The sequence below is a fragment of the Pinus tabuliformis genome, chromosome 7, assembly GCF_031772625.1.
Source record: "Pinus tabuliformis cultivar Carrire ecotype Pingquan chromosome 7, CPIR1, whole genome shotgun sequence".
Taxonomy (NCBI): Eukaryota; Viridiplantae; Streptophyta; class Pinopsida; order Pinales; family Pinaceae; genus Pinus; species Pinus tabuliformis.
Window position 1 is genome coordinate 1,190,818,891 of NC_142293.1, and position 24,045 is coordinate 1,190,842,935.

Consider the following 24,045-nt stretch of genomic DNA (forward strand, 5'->3'; position numbering starts at 1 on the left):
ACGTCTCCTTCTGAGAAAACGTGAGGCTTGACATTTTTGTCATACTGTGCCTTGATTCGTTTCTTGTGCACTTTGTTAACCAATGAGGCTTCACGATGGGTTTCATCCAGATGGATAAGTTCCAAGAAACATGATTCTTCTTCAGAAATGTCGAGTAACAGGTCAATCTCAAGTTTGAGAGATGAAATTTTGCACTGTATTGGAAAGATTGCCTCCAGACCATACACCAATTGAAAGGGTGTGAATCTAGTTGCATTTCTCACCGACGTTTGATATGCCCACAAGGTAGAGTATAGGATTAAATTCCAGTTTTGTTTATGAACCCCCATCATTCTTTGAAGCATTCGCTTTAGGACTTTGTTGATGGCCTCAACTTGTCCATTTGCTAGCAGATAATAAAGGGTAGAACTATTTGTTGGAAAAAATACTGAGGGGAGGGGGTGAATAAATATTAGCAAATCAATAAATTTTTCATTTCCATAATCAGTTTCATATACGCTACTTCAGTTAAGGAAACTTGTGTGTACACGCAACTGTGTTTAATGCAACTAGTGTATATCCAGCAACCTTATGATTAAGTTAATTCATCATATGTTGATCTTTAATCAGTGCATCAGAACATCATTAACCATATAAACAATAACTAGGTGTAGTAAAAACAGAACAAAACATCACACATAAGAGACACACATGAACACAGTGATAAAAGGTGGAAACCCAATGCGGGACAAAAACCACCTGCTGTTGTTTTCTTTAAGATAAGAAAAACCTGTTTACAATCTTGTACTGGCACAGAGTCATACAAGTACGCAGGTACCCACCTGTAGAAGGCTACAACCTTCTCTCATTTTGCATCTTCTACTGGAAGGGAGCTACAACCCCCTAGCTCTTGTACTAGCCGATGTATTTATTAGTATGTAGGCGCCAGCCTATAGAAGGCTACGACCTTCTCTTTTCTTCCAAGGACCACATTTCATAAATTTTCAGACTGGATCCATCAATACAAAAAAATCACCATTGCAATACAACCATCAACTATATCTGCATCTTCAATCTCTAAATCACCCAACAACTGAATCACTAAAACCCTGTCATCAAAACATAGTCACTAGAACACAGAGCAGAACCCAAAACTCTGCAACAACCACTAGAACCAACAGCAAACTCAAATATCAAATCTCATAATGTATACGCTACTTGGTTGTGTCAAACTAGCGTGTATATGCCCTTTCACTAAAGGGAACCAGCGTACAAATCTGAAAATAATTACTTATACCTTCACTACAATTTCCTACTTCAGATATACCCAGATCATCAGATATAAAGGATAAGACATGCGTCAGTATTCAGATTTGAACTATTCATGATCATACCATATAATGATAATGCATTTTAGTCTTCATGATCTCGGTCCATCAACCTTCATTCATCACATAGGTGCATCCTTAGCAAAGCATCACATACCCATAAACTGAATACTAGATCTCACACTTCATCAAATATTCATCACTTGCACACATGCCGTTTGGCCTAATGATCTTCTTCTCCTTATATAGGTTTAGGCCTCTCTTAATACCATGTTCCAAAACCATGTAGAACCGATACCTTTGACCCAATACCTGGGGTCATTACCTCGGACCAAATACCATGGACCAATACCAAAATACCATGGTCCAAATACCATGGACCAAAACTTAGTTTTCCAACATGTACGTGCCTTTCCTTCTATTAAAGGTGCATGTGTACATGCCTTTGTAAATAGTGAACCTGCGTGTATATGTGACTTTGTATCAATGAACCTGCATGTATACACAGCTTGGTCAATGGTGAACCTGCATATACCTTTATTTATTCATTCTTGTTTTTTACCTGCTATACTATGATCTTTCATCTGATAGAGCTGCCATCAAGGAAAACACTTGTGTCATACCTATATCATAATTCCAACAATCTCCCCCTTTGGACTTGATGGCAACAACCACACCAAGTCACTCCCCCCCTTTGACATCAAGGGAAAAGGGTGGACCAAGATATTCTCTCCCTTGCTATACATTTTGTTGTCCATACTCCCCCTAAGCACATGCTGAAATCTCTGATTGAGCTCCCCCTTTGTACATGCTAAGACATATCAATCCATCCATGCTCCCCCTGAGCATATGCCGAGTCTGCAAAAATATTTTTCAAAAGAATAACATGACTCTACAACTCAACTAAGTGAGTATGACCTTCCTATCACCAATGGCTCATACATACATCAATCTCCCAACTAAGTGGGGATACACCATTTTGACTCATTCACCCAACCAAGTGGGGGTATACCAAATGTTTATACATGACTGAAAATAGAAATGATTACATCATCCTTCCCATGCATAGTGGGGGTACAAATTAGGTCTTTGCAAGACCTTTACACCAAATGATATTCATGACTTTTATAACAAAGACCAGCAATATCAACAAGACCATGATAGTCATCAGCAACTATCATACACCATATACGATCTGCACCATAAGCATTTGTCACCAGCATCCAGACTTGTAACCTACAATACCATTCTCTTGACCAACCAACAATAAGTAGCAAGATGTATCATTTAGCCACATAAGCATCATCACCAAGGACTTATAACCATAATGCCAACAATGCATTATTCGAAGCATATGCTCCCCTTGAACCTGTGCCAACCAACACATACCATGACCGAACCATATCAGACTTCTTTTCTTGAGTCTGTCCTGCTGGTTTTTCTTCAGAGAACCATATACGTGATTGTGCAGCCTCTAACCCATGTATATATGTGACTTCTCTTCATAATAGCTGTGTATGCAAATTGGAATACTAAAGGTTTACACTTTCAGCTTCCCCTGGGTCTGTTATGTTTGCTAATTGAGTTATGCCACATCTTTCTGACAATAATTTTAATCTCTTCAATACCTGGGATTGAGATGATATATGCTCCTTTTTCTTTGGTGTCCGAATTTTTCTCCTGCATTCCTTTACTTTATGCCCAAACTTGTTACATGCATAACATCTTACATGTTTCATGTTCCTTTTATTGAAATCAATAGCTTTGTGACCAAACATATTACAAGCAAAACAATATCCCTTAAATTTTGATTCTTGTGGAAAAACCTGTGAACTGTTTTGAAACCAACGTTTCAGACTAGCTTAGTGAGTCCATCATTAGGGCAATTATGGACTCACTATGCTAGTCCGAAACTTTGGTTTCAAAACGGTTCACAGGTTTTTCCACAAAAATCAAAATTCTAGCAACCTGTATGGGCTCTCTCTTTAACAATATCCCTTAAAGTACCTGGAATGTGATGATCTTTCTGTGTGATGGTCTTGAACCATTCTACTTTTGCATCTAGCTGCAACATGTCCAAGATTATGACATTCATAACATTCAACATTATTCATCGGAGGAAATAACTGTCTATCACTTCCACAGTTAGGAGCAAAATATTTTCTTTGAAGAATTTCTTTCCTTGGTTGTTGTTGGGGTTGACCTCTTATCTCCTTGTTGAGAATTTTAGGTTTTGCATTAGAGTTCCTTGCCTCACCTTGTGAGCTAGATTCAACTTCAATAGTTTCATAAAAACCAAGACTATTTTTGATAGCAGGGGATCTTTGACTACTAAGAATATCATCCAAAATCTTAGTACTGTCTTGAAATCGTAATAGTTTATCCTTTTCTTCTAATTTACCTTTTAAGATATTTACCTCAACTTGATGTTGTTCTTCCTTTTCCAGATATTGCTTCTTTATGTTTTCTTCAACTTTTCTTCCTTTTTCCACTTGTTTCCTTAATTCGAGCACTTCATGTTCTTATTCTTTAAGAGCTTCTTCATTTTGGTTCTTTGATTCTTCAAGATTTTCTTTTAGAGAGAGGATCTTAGATTCAAGTCTCTGGATTGTTATGCTCTGATATTTTACTACATCCTACAGCTACTCCCTTACTCTGGTTACTGTCTCCAGCTAATCTTTTAATCTGGTAACTTCTTCTTTTTCTACGTCATTATTTTCATATGCCATGAGAAGTTTAATTTCTTGATTATCTTCATCACTATTGGATAATTCATCACTATTATCATGAGTGTAATAACTTCTATTACCTTCTTCAGACATATTTTTTTTGTTATGAGGGCATCTAGTAGAGTAATGACCAACTCTACCACAAGAAAAAAATTTGAAAGGTAGCTTACCTTTGAACCTTCTAGATCCTCGTTGAAGCTTCTTGACAAAATTTACCTCATATTCTTCTTTTGAAATGTATCCTGATTCATTCAATTTTTCTTTTCCCTTTGTTGATACTTTAAATGCAGCTTCTCTCATATCTGATGGCCCTCCTTTTCTCATTTCAAAACTAGTTAAGATTCCGTGAAGCTGCGTCATAGTGATATTCTGAAGATCCTGCTTTTCTTCTATGGCAGACACTTTGGGTTCAAATTTAGTAGACAAGGATCTCAAAACTTTCTCAACTAAGACAACTTCCTTAATTTCTTCACCTAGATTCTTCATGCAATTGACAACCTCATCTATACATAGGAAGTAACTAGCTATGCTTTCATCACTATGCATCTTAAGAGTTTCATATTGTATTCTGAGAGTTTGAAGCTTAGCACGTTTTACCTAAGAGTCTCCTTCATAGCTCAGAATGATTTTGTCCCATATTTCTTTGGCTGATTTGAGGTACATGACCTTGACAAACTCTGATTTAGACAAACTTCCCAATAAGATAGTAACAGCTTTGGCATTGATTTCATATTGATTTCTACCTACCGTATCTATAGGAATTGCTGATGGAAATGTATATCCTCCTTCCACGATTTCCCAAATATCCATTCCAAGCGATTGTAGATAGGTTGTGGTCCTTATCTTCTAGTAAACACAATTTTTCCCATCGAATATTGGTGGTCTGATGGATCCCTCTCTTTCTTGATTACTCATGATGATGGATCTTCCTTCAAGCGATCAAGCTTCCTCTGAAGAACCTGGCTCTGATACCAATTTTTGGAAATAATACTGAGAAGGCAAGGCTGAATGAGTATTAGCAAATCAATAAATTTTTCATTTCCATAATCAGATTCATATATGCTACTTCAGTTAAGGAAACTCGCTTGTACGCGCAACTGTGTTTAATGCAACTAGCGTATATCTATCAACCTTATGATTCAATTAATTCATCATACATTGATCTTTAATCAGTGCATCAGAACATCATTAACCATATAAATAGTAACCAGGTGCAGTAAAAATAGAACATAACATCACATATAAGAGACACACATGAACACCATGATATAATGTGGAAACCCAATGCGGGACAAAAACCACTTGCTATTGTTTTCTTTAAGATAAGAAAAACCTGTTTACAATATTTTACTGGCACAGACTCATACCAATACGTAGGCACCCACCTACAGAAGGCTACAACCTTCTCTCATTCTCTAGCTTCTACTGGAAGGGAGCTACAACCCCCTAGCTCTTGTACTAGCCGATATATTTACTAGTACGTAGGCATTGGCCTACAAAAGGCTACAACCTTCTCTTTTCTTCCAGGGACCATGTATCATAAATTTTTAGACTGGATCCATCAATACAAAACAATCACCACTACAATACAACCATCAACTATATCTGCATCATCAATCTTTGAATCACCCAACAACTGAATCACTGAAACCCTGTCATCAAAACACAATCACCAGAACACAGAGCAGAACCCAGAACTCTGCAACAACCACTAGAACCAACAACAACCTCAAATATCAAATCTCAACATGTATACCCTACTTGGTTGTGTCGAACCAACATGTATACACCATTTCATTAAAGGGAACTAGCGTATAGATCTGAAAATAATTACTTATACCTTCGCTACAATTTCCTACTTTAGATATACCCAGATCATCAGATATAAAGGATGAGACATGCGTCCGTATTCAGATATGAACTATTCATGATCATGCCATATAATGATAATGCATTTTAGTCTTCATGATCCTGGTCCATCAACCTTCATTCGCCACACAGGTGCATCCTTAGCAAAGCATCACATACCCATAACCTGCATACTAGATCTCACACTTCATTAGATACTCATCACTTGCACACATGCCCTTTGGCCTAATGATCTTCTTCTCATTATATAGGTTTAGGCCTCTCTCAATACCATGGTCCAAAACTACGTAGGACTGATACCTTGGACCAATACCAAAATACCATGGTCCAAATAACACAAACCAAAACTTAGTTTTCCAAATGTATGCACCTTTCCTTCTATGAAAGTGTGTGTGTATGTGCATTTGTAAATAGTGAACCTACGTGTATACGGGACTTGGTATATAGTGAACCCGTGTATACCTTTTTGTATACGTGACTTTGTATACAGTGAACTCACGTGTATACGCGGCTTGGTCAATGGTGAACCTGCGTATACCTTTCTTTCTTCATTCTTGTTGTTTACCTACTATACTTTGATCTTTCATCTGAGAGAGTTGCCATCAAGGACAACACTTGTGTCATACCTATATCATAATGCCAACACTATCATGTGAAATTCCTAACTTAGCAGTCAACTCAGCCATCATGTGATTGTGAAAATGTGATCCATGATCTGTAACTATAGCTTGTGGTACACCAAACCGGGCAACCACGTGGTTGAAAAAGAAAAGAGAAGCCATTTTTCCACTGTTGTTTAATGTCGGCATCGCCTCAGACCATTTGGTAAAATAGTCATCAATGACTATAATGTACCCATGCCCCCTAGCCGAGGTGGGGTTACATGTCATGAAGTCAATTCCCCATTTGAGTGACAACAAGATGCAATGGTGCAGGTGGTAATCTACCTTTACAGTCATAGATCTAGCATGTGTGACAACTTCTGACTGAAATTATTCAATCTTTGAATATACTAGGCTAGAAGTAACTAGAACGAAGGATTCTTTGCACCGTAGCATAACCGGATAAGTGTCCACCACAACCACCTGATTGGAAATCATTCAAAACTTTCTTGGCTTCCTCATGAGTGAGGCACATTCGCAAAATTACATCGATACCACGACGGTAAAGAGTGTCACCAACGATAAGATAATATTTGGCTTGGTATCAGATATGTCACTGTTGCGAGTGAGGTATTTGGCTGGAAGGTTTGGGTTTGGAGATAAATTAGTATATCTCCATACCATGCATTGGATGATGAAATCAAGAACATAGACTCATCTAGAATTGATGGTTTTGATGTTGAATCGATAGAAGTCAAGGGAAGGCCACAAAGTAGCTCGGCGAAAACTAGAGATTTCATTGATTTGGACTTGATGAATTCCATATCAAACTCTTGCAAAATGACTATCCATTTTGAGTATTTCCCCCTAGCGATTGTTGTGACAAAATATATGTAATAGGGTTGAAATCCGAAATGACAATGGTCTTTCAGAGTAGGATATAGTGGTGAAACCTCTGTACAGCTTGAATAGCTGCCAAAGCCAGTTTCTCGACATAAGAGTACTTACTTTTTGTATCATTGAGATTGCGGCTCAAATAATATATCAGATGTTCAATCCCATATTCCTCTTGGACTAAAACCATTCGAATGGTTGTATCTGCAGTGGCGAGATACAAGAAGTAGTCATTTTGATAATTCAGGGAATACATTAATGAGGCTCTAATAAAGGTATCTTTAAGAGCATCAAAGGAAGCTTGCGCAACCTGATCCCAATGGAAGGGTATCCCATTTTTCAATAAACGGGTAAACCCTTTAGCCATTTCCGTGTAATTGGGAATGAACCTCCTCAGAAAGTTAGCCTTCCCTTGGAGTCTCTGTAACTCTAGTAGATTAGAAGGTGGAGGCAAATCAAGGATTGCCTGAACCTTAAGTGGATCTAGTTGAATTCCCTCCTTAGACACTACAAAACCAAGAAAATGACTAGAACCAACACAAAGCACACATTTGTGTGGATTGATTCGTATTCTGTAGTGTCGGCACCGTAAAAATATAGCTCTCAAATGCTACAGGTGATCAGTCCACTTTCGTGAATGAGTAGGAAGATCATCAAGGTAAGGTTGAACAATATGTTTGATGTCATGGAAGGCATAGTTCATTGCCCTTTGAAATGTTTCCCTTGCTTTCTTCAAACCGAAAGGGAGTTTTCGATAAGCGAATGTGCCCCATGGACAAATCAAGTCAGCTTTAGATTGGTCCTCTGGGCAGATACTGATCTGATTATAGCCGAAAAATCCATCCATAAATGAAAATTTTCACATCTGGCACATTCATCAATAATCTAGTCGATAAAGGGAGTGGGATAATTATCTTTTGGACAAGCTTGATTAACATCCCTATACTCGACGCACACTCATATTATCCCTTATTTCTTCATGACAGGAACAATATTGGAAACCTGGTCAGTAAGGGGAACATGGTAAATGAAACCAGCATGAAAATGTTTTTTGAATTTTGCCTTAATGGCAGCAGCCTTCTTTGGATGAACGGGTCAAAGGCACTGTTGTACTAGCTTGACATCAGGATACATTTTGATTTCATGTTCAACTATACTAGATTCAATCCCTGGCATCTCCTTGTATGACCATGCAAATATATCTAAAACTTCATGAAACAGAGCATGGTAAATATCAAGTTCAGATGGAGAACAATATTTTCCAACATGAATGTTTTATACAACATTAGGTTTGATCGAAATATTTACAGAAATGGTGCCTTGAATATTTGACAAGTTTTTCTCGGAATCTACTGTATCTGTGAAAACAAAATTTGAAAGGAAATCGACAACTAAAGGGTGATTAAGTTCGTTTGAATAATATTCTATGTGATCTGGAAGATAGGAACGATGATGATAATCCTCCCATGGTTCTCCTTCCATCATCATTGATTGGACAATTCCTTCATCAATAGAAGATATACGTGAAAAAGGATCGGAATAAATACCAAATTCTAATGAACGATCTACCCATACAATTGATGAAAATGGATTTGGGTTCACCATGTAAGCCAGAAAAATTGATTGCTATGCAAGTTCAATAGGGCTTAGCAGCATGAATTCATTATTACTATCAACCTCAAAACTATTGGTAGTCTTCCTTAAGTCAGATGAAGTGGAAGATATCATGTTGCAAGTCTCAACTTTTACCACTTCCGCCAAATTTGATGGTGGTGGTAGTAAAAACATACCCATTAGGGAAGAGTCTTTAAAGAGACCTACACCAATGTTTTGGAGAGATAGCGGAGGTCCGTGTACCAATGGAATGCTTCCAGTAACCTGTGAACTAGAGGCAAAGAATGTGAGTTGGTCGATAACTGTGATTCCACCTTTATGAGGAAATGCAATCATACGAAAGTATGTTGAAACCACAACTTCCATGGCATAAACCCATGCTCTTCCTAAAAAATGTTGTAGTCGAGGGGTCCGTCAACTACCTCAACTTCAACCATTACCATTTTGCCTCCTAGTTTGATTTGCAGATTACTCAATATTCCACAAGGCGTATATGTGTGGCCATCAAAAGCTTTTAATGTTGTTGGTGAACGTGACAAAGGCAGTGATCCAAGTGTTTTCCAACAACTCATAGACATTATACAAGTAGATGCCTCCTCGTCAATAATGGTTCGATGAACAAGTTTATTCAAGGCATTTACTTGAATCAGAAATGCTAACTGTGCTGGTAATTGTAGCGTATAACCCGCATGGTTGAAAACCACAAGATTGGAATTAGTTGGATAGATTCCACCAATTGTTGACAACAAAGCCTAATTTTGGGAGGGGCAGTTCTAAAGTACCTTAAGTGTAGACATAGCAGAAGGTGACTGAGCCAAATCTTCTACTATATTATAATTCTATGCAACTCGAGCTCGAGGGTTAAATGTCGATTTGTGTACAACTCCCTTAGGCAGTTTTATAGTTAACTCTAGTGCAATAGATGGTGGAATAGGATCATTCGAAGTTGTAGTCGAATGGTTAGGTTGATCAGCCTGGTTATTCGACGACGACGATTGATTTCCATAATCTTTACTTTGTTGACACCAAAACATCATATTTCTTATTAGAGGCGGATATCATAAGCACTTGGGAAGTGGAAGCTTGGTCTGTAGAAACTATATTTGTCTCTGGTTTTGGAAAAGGATAAGTCAATACCAAATATGTATTAGAAGTATTCATAATTTTTGAGACTTCAGAGCGGTGCAGAAAATATCACGTAAAATGCTCATTGTTACAGATCAAACACGGGTAACGAGGTTTCCTAGTCGAAGAAGAGGAATCAGATGATTTCTCTTAAGGGGATTTATTTTGTTTCTTCTTGTTTTTCCCCTTTTTCTTACCTCCTGGTTGTTTTTCATTCTTGCCCTTGTCAGATGACACGACATTGATTTCATAAGTAAGAGTATTATTAGGTGCATTTGTAGTTTGAATGGTAATGGCAAGTGGTTGACCAGATGGTCTACCTGCTGATTGCGTGCTTGAAGAACCAATCACACCGTTGCTTCCATGAGAGTCCTTACACGATGGTGGAGGAGGAATAGTGAAAGCTGGTCGGGGTGCATTCGCAATCTTGTCATAGAGTGTGCCAGACTGTGTATAAATCAAGTCCAAATATTGGGCATGAGCAATTACTTTCTCTTTTGTGACAACTCCACCTTTTGCCACATCCTCAGTGATATATGGCAGCAAGAATTTTATAAACCACTCAGCCAGAAGTTGATTAGGAACAAAATTTTTAACCATTCAATGACGATGACGTCACTTATGAATATGATCAGAGATATGAGTAACAGTAGTTTGTTTAAAGTTGGTTAATAGTTCCGTTCTAGTTTCATATCATATGGGTAACTGGAAGTGGGTTAAAAATGTGGTAGCTAAAGCAGTGAAGTTATTGAAAGAAGCTCATGGTAACTCAACGTGCCACTTCGCGGCTAGACCAGTAAGCATTCTCTAAAAAATACGAAGTCTAATAGAATCATCATTCAAGGAGTTTGATGAACACCATAAATGAAAAGTCATGACATGGTTGGGCAGGTCTTCTCTAGGATTTCCATTGAATTTTGGAATATCGGAAGGTAACTTATGAGGAATCACCGACCACCAAGGTGCATAAAGAATTGGGTCATTATTGAGCCGATTTAGATCTAGTAACTCAAGTGTCGCAACGAAAGGCAACTACCAATTGAAGTCAGTTGAGCATATCCAGGGTAATATGGAATTTCCTGGGCAATGGGCCTTTGCATACCAGCATAAGGCATCTGCTATTGGTAACCTTGATATGGGTAAGTTTGTTGAGCAAATCCGGTGTAAGGTTGTTGTTGTTATGAACCAGGGTAAATTTTCTATTGTCCAAACCCAACATAGGCTTGTTGACCAGGGCCTGGATAAACTTGTTGCTGACCAAACCCAGCATGAGCTTGTTGGACAAGTCCATGTTGAGGTTGGTATTGTTGGAATTCTTGATGTTGATATTGGGGTTGCCAAGGTTGTTGAAGCAACTGTTGTTGTTGTTGGTACAATGGTTGTTGATTTAACAGTTATTGTTGCCCACCAATGTAAGGTTGACCAGGTTGTGAATACAATGAACCAGTGTAAGTCTGAGTCGTTCTAATAAATGGTAAACCAACCTAAAGTTGTTGGAATCCAGACACAAGTGGTTATTGTAAAACTGCATGAGAAGGTTAGATCTGTATACCCGAAACTTGGGGGTCTGAGGTTGAAGGGCCAGCTTACACAATTTGCGATACAACAATCTGGTCTTTTGACTGTGGCACAGTTTTAACAACAGTTGTTGTAGGTATGGATGAGATAGATTGCATAGGTTGTGATGGATACACAAGCCTAAGTTGAACGGGCATGGTTGGCTGCCACTGACAGACAGTCATTCCAGACTGACCTAAAGATGAAGGCATACCAACATATGGTTTCCCCCCAGAATATGAAGGATAAGGAGAATATGCATATTGTTCTCCATATGGGGGTAGTCCAGTGTTAAGCGGATACATAGGATGGTAACCAAATAAACCAGCTTGATGTGAACTTGATGGGTCCAGTTGTTCGGTACTTGTAAATGAGGAACCAAATAAAATTCTAGTAGAGGACATTGGTGAAGAGCAAGGGCTAGAAGCACACTTGAGTGGGTTCCCGATAAATATTGGTAGCTCGATGGGATGGACAGAACACCATACAAGTGTAACTCGGGTGTTGTAGTAAACATCAAAGAGGTTGCGACAGAAGCTTCTATCGTAGCCATAACAAATGGTATGGCCTGGGATGTTTACTCTGCCATAGTCAAATGTCTAAATAAGTTTCCTAACGAATCAACAGGTGTCTGAAAGTAATCAAGATCAAAAGGAGTAATGAAATGAGGAGTATGAGGATATAGATAAAGTCCAGTTCCAAAATGGAATGGAGTTCTGGGTGATTATACCTCAAGTTCCTCTTCTATTGAAATCAAACCAGGTGGAAGAATTCCATTGTCTAGTCCATAATAGATTTTTGGTTGTTTTTGAGGTAAAGAGGAGGTCTCGATAATTACGGATGTCTGAGGATCTATCGGTCGATATTCTTTCGATAAATTAACAATTTCTGATTGTTCCACCTCAAGATCTAAATGTTCTAGTAAAAGAACAAGTTCAGGTTGGGCTTCGTGAACAACTTCTGGTTTAGAAGTAAATTTTGATTGAACAATGATGGGTTCAGGATCTAGTTCTGGTTGAACAGATTTAAGTTCAGAAGTAATTTCTTGTTGAACAACTTCGGATTGAGAATCAACTTGTTGTTTAACAACTTGGGTTACCATTTCACTAGATTCAGTTCTAGTTTCCTCAGGTAATTGTGGAGATTCCACTTTAGTAACAGATGTACCAGTAACCATAGGAGTAACTGGGGTCACAATACTTACTGGTATAGGTGTTTCTAGTAATTCAGATGAAGAACCAGATGCTTGTGAAGTACTGGATCCAGTCAAATGAGACCGCTTTGACCGAATAGGTGTAGCTTCGGGCGGTAAAGGAAGTTTACTCGGTTTACTTGGGCGGTAAAGGGTTGATTTTCCTCCACGATTGCTGATTGATTTTATTACAAAAAGGAAATAAACAAAAAGGGGTAAGCTAGGAAAAAGGTTTACCAAGCAATTATGAACTGCAGAATACCTCCCGGTGAACCAAGAAGTATGGGTAGGCAATCTCCCCGAATGATATGTTTGGTGTATCACAGTGTACAAGGCGGCCGACTCGGTTAATTAAGGATGGATAGCAACCTAGTGTTGTCCTCCCATATATACCCAAAAGTACATGGAGGCCCAATCCATATTAGTGCTGTCTAATGCAAAACCGTACAGTGAGAGCATTCCCATATACTTTACGTACTATAACACCGCCCTATATACTCGAAGGTACGTGGACGAGCTACGATATACTCACATACATGGAATGAGATATCACACTTGGGATGTATTTCAGACAAGTTAGCAACAACTGCTATGTTTTACGATACTAGAACATGTCTTTAGCCTAAAACCTCTAAATATTATTTGTTAGGTGACAATGCTCCATTAGGTAAATTGAGGTTAATTTTAAGTTGATCTTGATTAGAGATTTGCCTTTCATGGTTCACCACGTGATGTCTTTTCAATTCCTAGAATGCAACTAATATGATAAGCATTCTTTCCATTCAATTTAACAATGAAAATCTTAGCTAATAGGGATAGAGAAAGCAGATTTCTTTCAATTAAAGAGAAAAGAGCACAATCTAAAGCAATTTCCCTAAACTATTCCTATGAGCACCCACACAATTTTTCAATGCTCAATGCAATTTTTTCTTCTCAATTCCATTAATGTTATTATGAACAAAAGGAAACTAATGCACATACAATCAATCAATATTTTTACAAGAATGAAGACTTTACGACAGTTCTGTTTCGAAGGAAAAGAAGACTTTTACGACACTTTCTTTCGAACAAAGATTAATAGACTCTAATCTAACTTTGACGATGAATCGATAATGACAAAGAAATCATTTAAGAAATATTTATCAATCAAGCCAAAGTAGGGCTAGAAAAGGAGACACAATCTTGATTTCAGAGACATGATACTCATTGATCATTCAAAAAGCAATCAAACAGAAGAGATTTGGTAAAGAATCCTATCCAAAGGTGGAAAACTGACCTAAGGAGGATTAGTGCAACCCTGAATGGGAGACAGTACACTTCAGAGCATTGTCCCTAAGCCAAGGGTGCTCTGCAACACACTGTGTCCCTCACAAGCCTGTGTTGGTGACAGTAAGCCATTTCAAGAGGCAACTAAACATAGTTTTTGACCAAAATTCACTTCAACAAGGATGAAATACAATCAGTGAAAGGTAGTAAGGTCTACTAGAGTTTCCTAGGATGTGGATAAGCTACTTGGAAAGATGATCATTCCCAAGCGGAGTCGCCAATTTGTTATGAATAATTTGGTATCTACAGATAAATACTAATTCCCTAGATAAGTAGCCATATCTAGAACAACATTTTAAATCACTTTAACCTTTATAAACAATAGATAAGACAAAGAGAATGAGAGGACCTATTTGTACTTTTTCTTTCCTCTTGCCTCCTTTGTATTCGTCTTGTCACTCCTTCCCATACTTAACGCGCTTGAGAAGTACCTGTAAACATCAACAAAAGACAAAGAACCAAACAAAGCAAAAGATCTATTGATTACAAGTAAATGGAATCAGATACATTCACACATATAAGCATCACATATCAAGATAAGCATACGGAAATAGGTGCAAATACTTTATTGAATAGCAGGAAGAATTACAACCATGAATCCTGATTCGAAGTCACTCCTCCAGCTTTGGTTCCATCCACATCACATCATAAGCATGACAATCTAGCAACATAAAGACACTTATAATAGTCTCAATTATCAAACTAACATTATCTCCTTACAATTCATCAAAGTCCAGCCCTTGATCACTTATATGAGTGCTCAATTTATAAGAAGATGGAGGAGGTTTTGTCATCAATGAGGGTAATGAATGGCCTTCCATACTTAGAATTAGTTCCATGGAGGAAGGGATGAGAGGATAGGAGGTATCTTAACTCATTCCTCATCCATTTTCGAGCTCATAGGAGATGATAAGTGTGGGAATATTCTAGAAGGCTCTAGAAGATAATAATATTCCCCAAACCCTATGTGAATTTCACCATAACTCACCCAGCGCAGGTTAAAGAGGGCCTAAGTGCTCTACAGAGCACCCTGGCATGGACTTAACTGCTTTGCAGAACACCCTTGTAGGGCCTACCTGCACTGATCCCTCTAGAGGTCATTTCAGGATGTCTTCAAGCCATGAAACTGTTTGGGAAGGAGGCATTCAAAAGGTTGACTTGTTTAGGGCATGTAGCAACTGAAATTAGGGTTTGATGAGCCCTAAAACACTGATCTGGATGATGGGAGTGATGTGCCCAAATGGATTTGTAACAATGTGACCACCTTGTACCTAATCATCATTTGGACCAACAAATGAGAATTAAGATTATCTAAAGAACTTGCAGGTGGAGTGGATTGATCAAATGAATCAAGGTACAATGAGCCATGAGATGTAGAGGATAGAGGATGACAAGTATGTGAAAATTTGAAATCCCTAAATATTTACTCCAACAAATTGATGTTACTTCTCCTAATTGTTAATTCATGCAAGTTATTTACTGTGTTACACTGTAAATATTGAAGTAAATACGATTGCAACCTTCACTAATTAAATTATATGTGGAAACAAGAACTAAGAAAGAAGAAATAACCGCACAGAAGTGACACCATTGTTTTTAGACATATGTCCCCAGAAAAACCCAATGCAGGAAAACCAATGCAATAGTCAAGGGTTTGTATTATTATGCAGTAATTTAAAAGTACAAGTCTTCAGATGCGCAAACTAGAATTCCTATACAGAGATTTAACTAGGCAAAAAGATAGTGAGATGATCTCACCATGTCACTGGGAAATTCGACACTGATCTACACTGGAGATGAGCCTCTGTGTTGTCTCTACATAGTCTTTGCACAGTAATGCATCAAAACCACGTAGTTACTACATCACTTCTACTGGGACTATGCTACAACTCCTCTCGATCCTTTGCTTGCTGGAAACATCGACCCTCTGGCCTCCTGGTCTCACATCCCAACTCCGACACTAGATCCAACTATTCCCCAACAGAAATACAAACTTCCTATGAAGTTTTATGTTACCACAATGTAGCTCTACACTGCCTCTGTGTGGCCCAACGTTGCCTCTCTAGACTACTCTCTTCCCTCTCTACTTTGAACTCTACGGATCAGGAAAATTTCCTCCAGAAAATTATCCTTGCCCCTCACTACAAGAAATATCCTTGATCACCTTCTCCAGAAACTACTGTGTTACTCTCTTGAGAAAATTAATATCTCTGATCTCTCACCTGATGTGTCTTCCAAACTCCCATCAAATTCCTTCTTATAATCTTCTCGATGATCAATCTATGACCCAAATTATATTCTAATCAATGGCTTAGATAATTTTGAATTGATCCTTGTCTTCTAGTAGAAGTTTCACACCCAGTTTAATTAATACCCTTTAATTATTTTAATTTCCTATGTTTAGACTTAGGCATCCATTAAAATAATTAAATATTTTAATAAAATTGTCTCTAGGTGGAATTTCCCAAAACAATTTCTGGGTATTCTAGAATACATGCGTCCTAACCTCCCTACAAATTTTGAGTCTTAGAGCACATCTAATGCTACCATAAATCAAAACTCCCTCTTAGTGAGGAATGTGCTCTAGTAATGCAACCCATTGAAGCATCACCTTGAATTTGTAACATCTCCCTCTACGTTGTAGTTGTATGACATCACTGCCCACTAACTACTGCAAAAATACTGCATCCATGCTGCTGCTGACTCTACATATTATTGTCAATTGCATCTACACTGCAACTCTGCTCCAACTGCTATTGTTGCCTTCTTGTTGGCTGAGGTTGGGCTGACCTAGGTTCAGGTTTTACTGTGCACCGACAAAAACCTCAATCACTAGCCTTCTCGGAAATGACCTGCAAGTAGATTGTAGTCTCACCGAAAGTGATTATGGGTGATTGTAGAACCAAGTTTCTGTAGCCTTGAGGGATATTGTGATGTGGTAATGTGGTATTTTCTTATGATTTAACACTTATAAACTACTCTGCATTCATGAAGTACTCCGCACTTATATATTACTTTGCATAATTACATTGTTCACTTAAACATATCATAAACATCCATAAACTTCACAGTACTAAAATAAAGTGTAGATAATAAGAAAAGAAACACATGAAGACACATATTTAACCATCGTTCATCCCAAGGTGGGACTACATCCACAAGAATTGTTTCTTATAATAGAGAATTTGGTACAACAAACAGTTCTTCACCTGTGCACACAACTGCAGATTCTCTCTGCAGTAAGTTGAAAACAGTCTGCGCACGAATCTGTAGACCCAGGCCTCCACGCACTCAGTTGCAGATCCTTGTCCCTTTCTCCGAAGTTTAGATCACAAAAATACAACCATAAAACATAGATCTGGATCCAATCGATTGCCTCCTTCTTTATTATTCATCCCAACATTGAGGTATTACATCGCTACATTACGATGGACCCAAGACCATGGTTTCCAAAATACAAGGGACTATGGTCCAAAAGCATTCAATTTTTACAATATTATATGCTTTTACAAAAAGGGAGGGTCTTCACTGCGAAGCCCCTATACTACACGATGAGTTTCCTGTACGGTCCTCATTGTTCTCTGTTTTTCGGTCCACTTTGCACTCCGTGACATCCTTTCTACTGCACGTTCTACCAACAAAATTTAGATTCCTTGCCCAAAATATGGCCAAGTTGGGTTGTGCCAAACAGGCCCCCAACACTCAAATGTGACTTAGCTTATTTTCCTTTGATATTTTCTACAATGTTGTTGTATGTCATGTTAAATTGTTACAGAATCTCCGTGAGGTTCTTTTCCCTGCTACGCACTTCTTCTAATAATGCCTCTGTGACATGTGTTGCAAAATTCTTTCCCAATTTTGTCTCCCTCTGTCGTTGTTGAAGCTTCTCATCCACTGCCTGTGATAGTTGGAGGGCCTCATCCTACCAAGGTTGAGTCCTTTCCATCAAACTTTGCTCCTCCTTCTTCAACTCTTTGATTTTCTTTTGTAGATCCTTTGACTCATTAATTTTTTTGAACCTCTGTGAGATTGGAAAAGTCTTCGCAGCTGCCTGAATCTCCTCCAATTGATGTTGCTTTTGCTTCATTTCCTCCTGCAGTTTCTACACATTTGGATCTTCCTGTAGTGATGTCCAAATTTGCATGCTCTCATCTAGCAATTTTCCATAGTCCTCCAATGTTGTGGAGATGCTGACCATCCCAGTGTTTAAGTCAATCTCCCTCTTGTCTCTTACCTCCTGCAGCATAGTTGGATGCAACTTCATTTGTAGGTCACTGATCTGCATCTCATACTTGAATTACACTGTAACAATTTTATCCTTCTGCTCCTTGACTACAAGCCTAACCTTTGTGACCTTGTCTCCTACTGGCTCTTCTTCACAGATATCAAGGTCCGAAATTCCCTTACATGTTGTTTCCAATATGTCTTTGAGCTTCTGATACTCTTTTTCTATCTTCTCTTTTTCTTGTTTTGTCTACTCAAACTTCTTCCGTAGTGCAACCCGCTCCTTCTCAACCTGTATATTAAGCTTTGATGTCTTCTGTTCCCTTAGCTTTAGTTATTCTATAATTTTCTCATGTTGCTTGTGTAGTTTCGGCAAGGGAATTGTTACGATTTTCATGTTGATATGTGTCCACTCTTTGGCTCATTGCTAGGTTTTTTTGCTGATTCAAATTGTAGAGCCCTTGTAGGTATATGTGTCATCCTTGCTTCAAGGGTAGGCTCTATCGACCTTCCTTCTGTAACCATTTCCTCTATTTTCGTAGGTTGTCTAACTGATAATGCCAAAATCTACAACTCCTCAATCCTCTCCTCCACACCTGTGATAAGCTTGCCATAGTGATCTTCCTCCCTATTCCAAGATTCCATTGTTATCTCCTGAACCTTGTCTCCAATTTGATCCAGGTCACCCTCAGTGAGAAACATTGGTGTGATTTTTTTTGTTTTATCTGCCTTGTGCTTCTTTCTGCTCTTAATGGTAGCTTCACCTTGGATCTTTCTTTTCTTCATGGTAGTTTTCTTTGTTTATTCCTTTTCTATCTCCTTTGTCGTATCCTTGCCTCCTTAAGGGTCCTCCTCATGGTGTTTTTGTCATGGTTTTCTTCTTCCCGATGTTCTTCTTCCCTTTCCTCTTCCTCTAATTACTACTCCTTGTCTTTCCAACTGGCTTCGCCATGCTATGAAGTGTCCAAATCTTCTTCTTATGTCACGTTGTCTCCTACTTCCTCTAGTGTAGTCATCCATTCTATGGGCTATGTCTCTTCTAATTCTACCATATCATCCTCTTTGACAATATATAGCAATATATGCCATTTCTTCTTCGTGTTTCTGCGCACTTGTAAGTACAATTTATGAAAATATGTCTTCAACCTCGCCACGGGGTTGTACTGTTTGTGAAAACTCGCTAAAGGTGCAGATGCTGGTTTACTAACGTGTGTAGATCCATTTGATATAATACAAAAAATATTATATTCTCCTATGCTCGCAATGCTTGAGTGGTATGCCACAATGAAGCATACCTCGCAACCTCACATGTTAGGTCCCTATACTACTAGTGTAACCCCTTATTATTATTAGTACAACCCCCTTATTATATTTTTGTGCCCATGTAGTCCCCATATTTTTCTTATTGTGCCCCTTATAAGCCCACTATTGTTATTATTGTGCCCCTACATTAATATTGTTATGTTGGCTCTGATTATATTATGATCCCTTAGACTCCTATATACAGAAATGAGGTATTGTCATTTGTATCATGGAAGAATTGTTAATTTTAGTAATGCAAAGGAGGTTACCCCCTCGAAGAGGCTGAATTCTAAGGCGTTCATCTATCTTTTCTATCTTTTGTGTGCTGGTTTCATAACATTTGGTATCAGAGCTTTGGATTCTAGGGTTTCGCTGCTCCCAACAAGTCATCATGGCATTTTCACTATAACTTGTTTTTTGTGACGTTTCTGAATCTAAAGAAAAAACCCATTTGATATTAAATCGCTTTAAACCTCAGGTCCGAATTTCATATTTTGTCTCGCTATATTTACAGAGATACGATCTGAGGAAGTTAGGGTTTTTGCAAGCTCCAGAATTTCATCTAAAACAGGTCATCATGGAATGTTCGCTATAAATCTTTCGCTACAAAGTTTCAGAAGCTAAAAAAAAAACCCATTTGATAAGAAATCAGTCTAAACCTCAACTTTAAATTTCAGATCCTGTCTCGCTATATTTGCGGAGATATAATATGAGAAAGTTAGGGTTTTTTCAGACTCCCGAATTACATCCCAAACAGGTGATTGGGGGAAAATCGTCATAATAGTCTCTTTAAGCATCAGATTGAAATTTAGTAAGAAGTTACAGAAAGAGGACAAACTTTAGTTTCCTATGTATATTTATTATATCCAAAGGTAAAAACAGTGACATGTGGCACTTCATACAATTTCACTCTTATGAAAAAGTATATAATCAGGTCATCTTGGGAGATTGTGCATACCTCTTTCGTGGAGAATCCAATTTTGATTAGACTGGTGGCATTGGAAAGAGGACACAGAGGGATACTTTAGGTCATGATTTCAGAAGTGGAAGATCTGAAATTACAGAGTTACATTCATTTCAAGATGAAGCTCCTAAAATCAAGAAAAGGCGATATGAGGAAGTTTGATGGCAAAGATCCAGTAAATTGGATACTACATATGGAGCAATATTTTGATCTACATGAGGTGAAACTGTTACAAAAGGCACGTATTACATCTTCATATTTAGAACTAGATCAATTTTTATGGTATAAATGGCTTTATTCTCGTAAACGACTTGTTACGTGGTCAATTTTCATGGAGGAAATGATAGCACATTATGAGGATACAAAGAGAAACACCTTATTTAGCCAATTGATAAATCTCAAACAAAAGTGTTCAATGGAAGAGCACATTGAGGAATTTCAAAAATTGAATATAAGGGTAAATGATATTCCAGAGAATCAAAGGATTGATGTCTTCATAGGTACTTTAAAGGATAGCATTCAACATGAGGTTCATCTTTGGGAACCTGATTCATTGGAGAAGGCATTCAAGTGGGCAAGAAAAATTGAAAGAGAAATTATGGAAACAAGGAATCCCACCACTCATGACTATAATTATGGAAGTGTTTTTTCTCCTAGCCTTCCACAACCTACAAGGTTTACATCACAACAATTGGAATAAAAAAGAGAAAAAGGGCTTTGTTACAATTGTGATAGCAAATGTACTAAAGGTCATAAGCGTGCTTAGAAGAAATTATTTACATAGATTATCAAGAGGAGGAAGAAAAGGATCAAGAAACATCAAAAGAAGAGGATATACACCAGGAACCAACCCCAGAGAAAGAAGAAATGAATCTGACCATATCTTGTAAAGCATTGGCAAGAATTACCACTCCTCAAACTATCAAGATAGATGGACATATCAAGAAGAAAAATGTTCACGAAGTGAAAGATCTCATCAAGCATCAAGAAATGAACCCAACCTTTCTTGTAAAGCATTGGAAGAAATTACCACTCCTTAAACTCTCAAGATAGAAGGACATATCAAGAAGAAAAAGGTTCAAGCAGTGAAAGATCACATTAAGCATCAACAACAAGTTCTCCAACTTTTAAAGGATAAGACCACTATGGTGCAGAATCAAATGAAACAAGAGGCATATCAACATTGCAATGAAAAAAATTTTGATGTAGGTGATTGGGTATTTTTACGACTTCATCTCAAGCAAGCTATTTAGGAGAAGGAAATGTTGGCAATACTACATGCACTTAATAAATGGCGACCTTACCTAATGGGAAGACACTTCAACATAAAAATGGATCATGATAGTCTAAAATACTTTTTAGAACAAATATTATCTTTAGAAGAATAGAAAAATTGGGTCACAAATATGTTGGGTTATGACTTTGAATTCATCTACAAAAAACGGAAGCAAAATGTTGTTGCAGATGCACTCTCAAGAAAGGATGAGGATGTGAAAACATTATTTTGTGTTGTTTCTATTATCCAACCAGATTGGATAAACGAAGCAAGGGATGAATGGAAGAAGGATGAAGAAGTGTGGCCACTAATTCAAAAGTCGTAGAAGATCCCAGTTCAAATAATATTTTTAGAAGTTGACAAGGAAGGAAAAATCATATTGGAACCTGGAGCAGTCACAAAAACAAGAACCCGACAGCTACGAAATCGATCAATTTCAGAGTATCTCATCAAGTGGAAGAACTTACCTGTTGACGATTCCACATGGGAGGACAATAATTTTATACAGAACCATCAAGAACTACTCAAGCATTGAGGACAACACTTTTTGAAGGAGAGGGGCATGTTAGGTCCCTATACTACTAGTTTAACCCCTTATTGTTATTAGTACAACCCCCGTATTATATTGTTGTGCCCATGTAGTCCCCATATTGTTATTCTTCTGCCCCATATAAGCCCACTATTGTTATTATTGTGCCCCTACATTATTATTATTATGTCGGCTCTGATTATATTATGACCCCTTAGACTCCTATATATAGAAAGGAGGTATTTTCATTTGCATCATGGAAGAATTTTTCATTTGTGTGATGTAAAGGAGGTTGCCCCCTCGAAGAGGTTGAATTCTAAGGCGTTCATCTATCTTTTCTATCTTTTGTGAGTTGGTTTCATAACACATCCTTGCTACAAGGGTAGGCTATATCGACCTTCTTGCTGTAACCATTTCCTCTATTTGTATAGGTTATCTAACTAATAATGCCAAAATCTTTAACTCCACAATCTTATCCTCCACACTTGTGATAAGATCGCCATAGTGATCTTCCTCCCTATTCCAAGATTCCATTGTTATCTGCTAAACCTTGTCTCCAATTTGATCCAATTCACCCTTCGTGAGAAACATTGGTGTGATTTTTTTGTTTTATCTACCTTGTGCTTCTTTCTGCTCTTAATGTTAGCTTTGCCTTAGATATTTCTTTCTTCATGGTAGTTTTCTTTGTTTCTTCCTTTTCTGTCTCCTTAGTCATATCCTTGCCTCCTTGAGGGTCCTCCTCATGGTGTTTTTTTTCATGGTGTTCTTCTTCACAATGTTCTTCTTCCTTTCCTTTTCCTCTAATTACTACTCCTTGTATTTCCCACTAGCTTCGCCATGGTGTGAAGTGTCCTACTCTTATTCTTATGTCGCACTGTCTCCTACTTCCTCCAGTGCATTCATCCATTCTATGGGCTATGTCTGTACTAATTCTACCATATCATCCTCTTTGACCATATATAGCAATATATGCCATTTCTTCTTCGTGTTTCTGTGCGCCTGTATGTACAATTTATGAAAATCTGCCTTCAACCTCACCACGAGGTTGTACTGTTTGTGAAAACTTAGCTAAAGGTGTGGATGCTAGTTTACTAACATGTGTAGATCCATTTGATATAACACAAAAAATATTCTATTCTCCTATGCTTGCAATGCTTGAGTGGTATTCCACAATGAAGCATACCTCCCGGCCTAACATACATCTGAAGGCACTGAAGGGAATTGTGTGTCCTTCAGATCTTTCCACGCTAACATGGAAATGATCAAGATTAACCAGACGTAGTGGAAAGATGTACTTTTCTCCTGGACCTCATGGCAGTTGTCCAGGTATTCCTTGCATAAGTATCCAACCTAGTAATACTAGGTTCCATTTGCGTACTTTGCGGCTAAAGACACCATCGACATAGGAACTTAATTTGCACAACACTTCCTCTTAATATTTCTGGCCAAAATGTGTGCAGCAAAGAAGAATGCTTCGTCACAGATTGTGCTTATGTCGTATCCCCTTTTTCCCTTGATAAGCCTGTTAGAGCCGG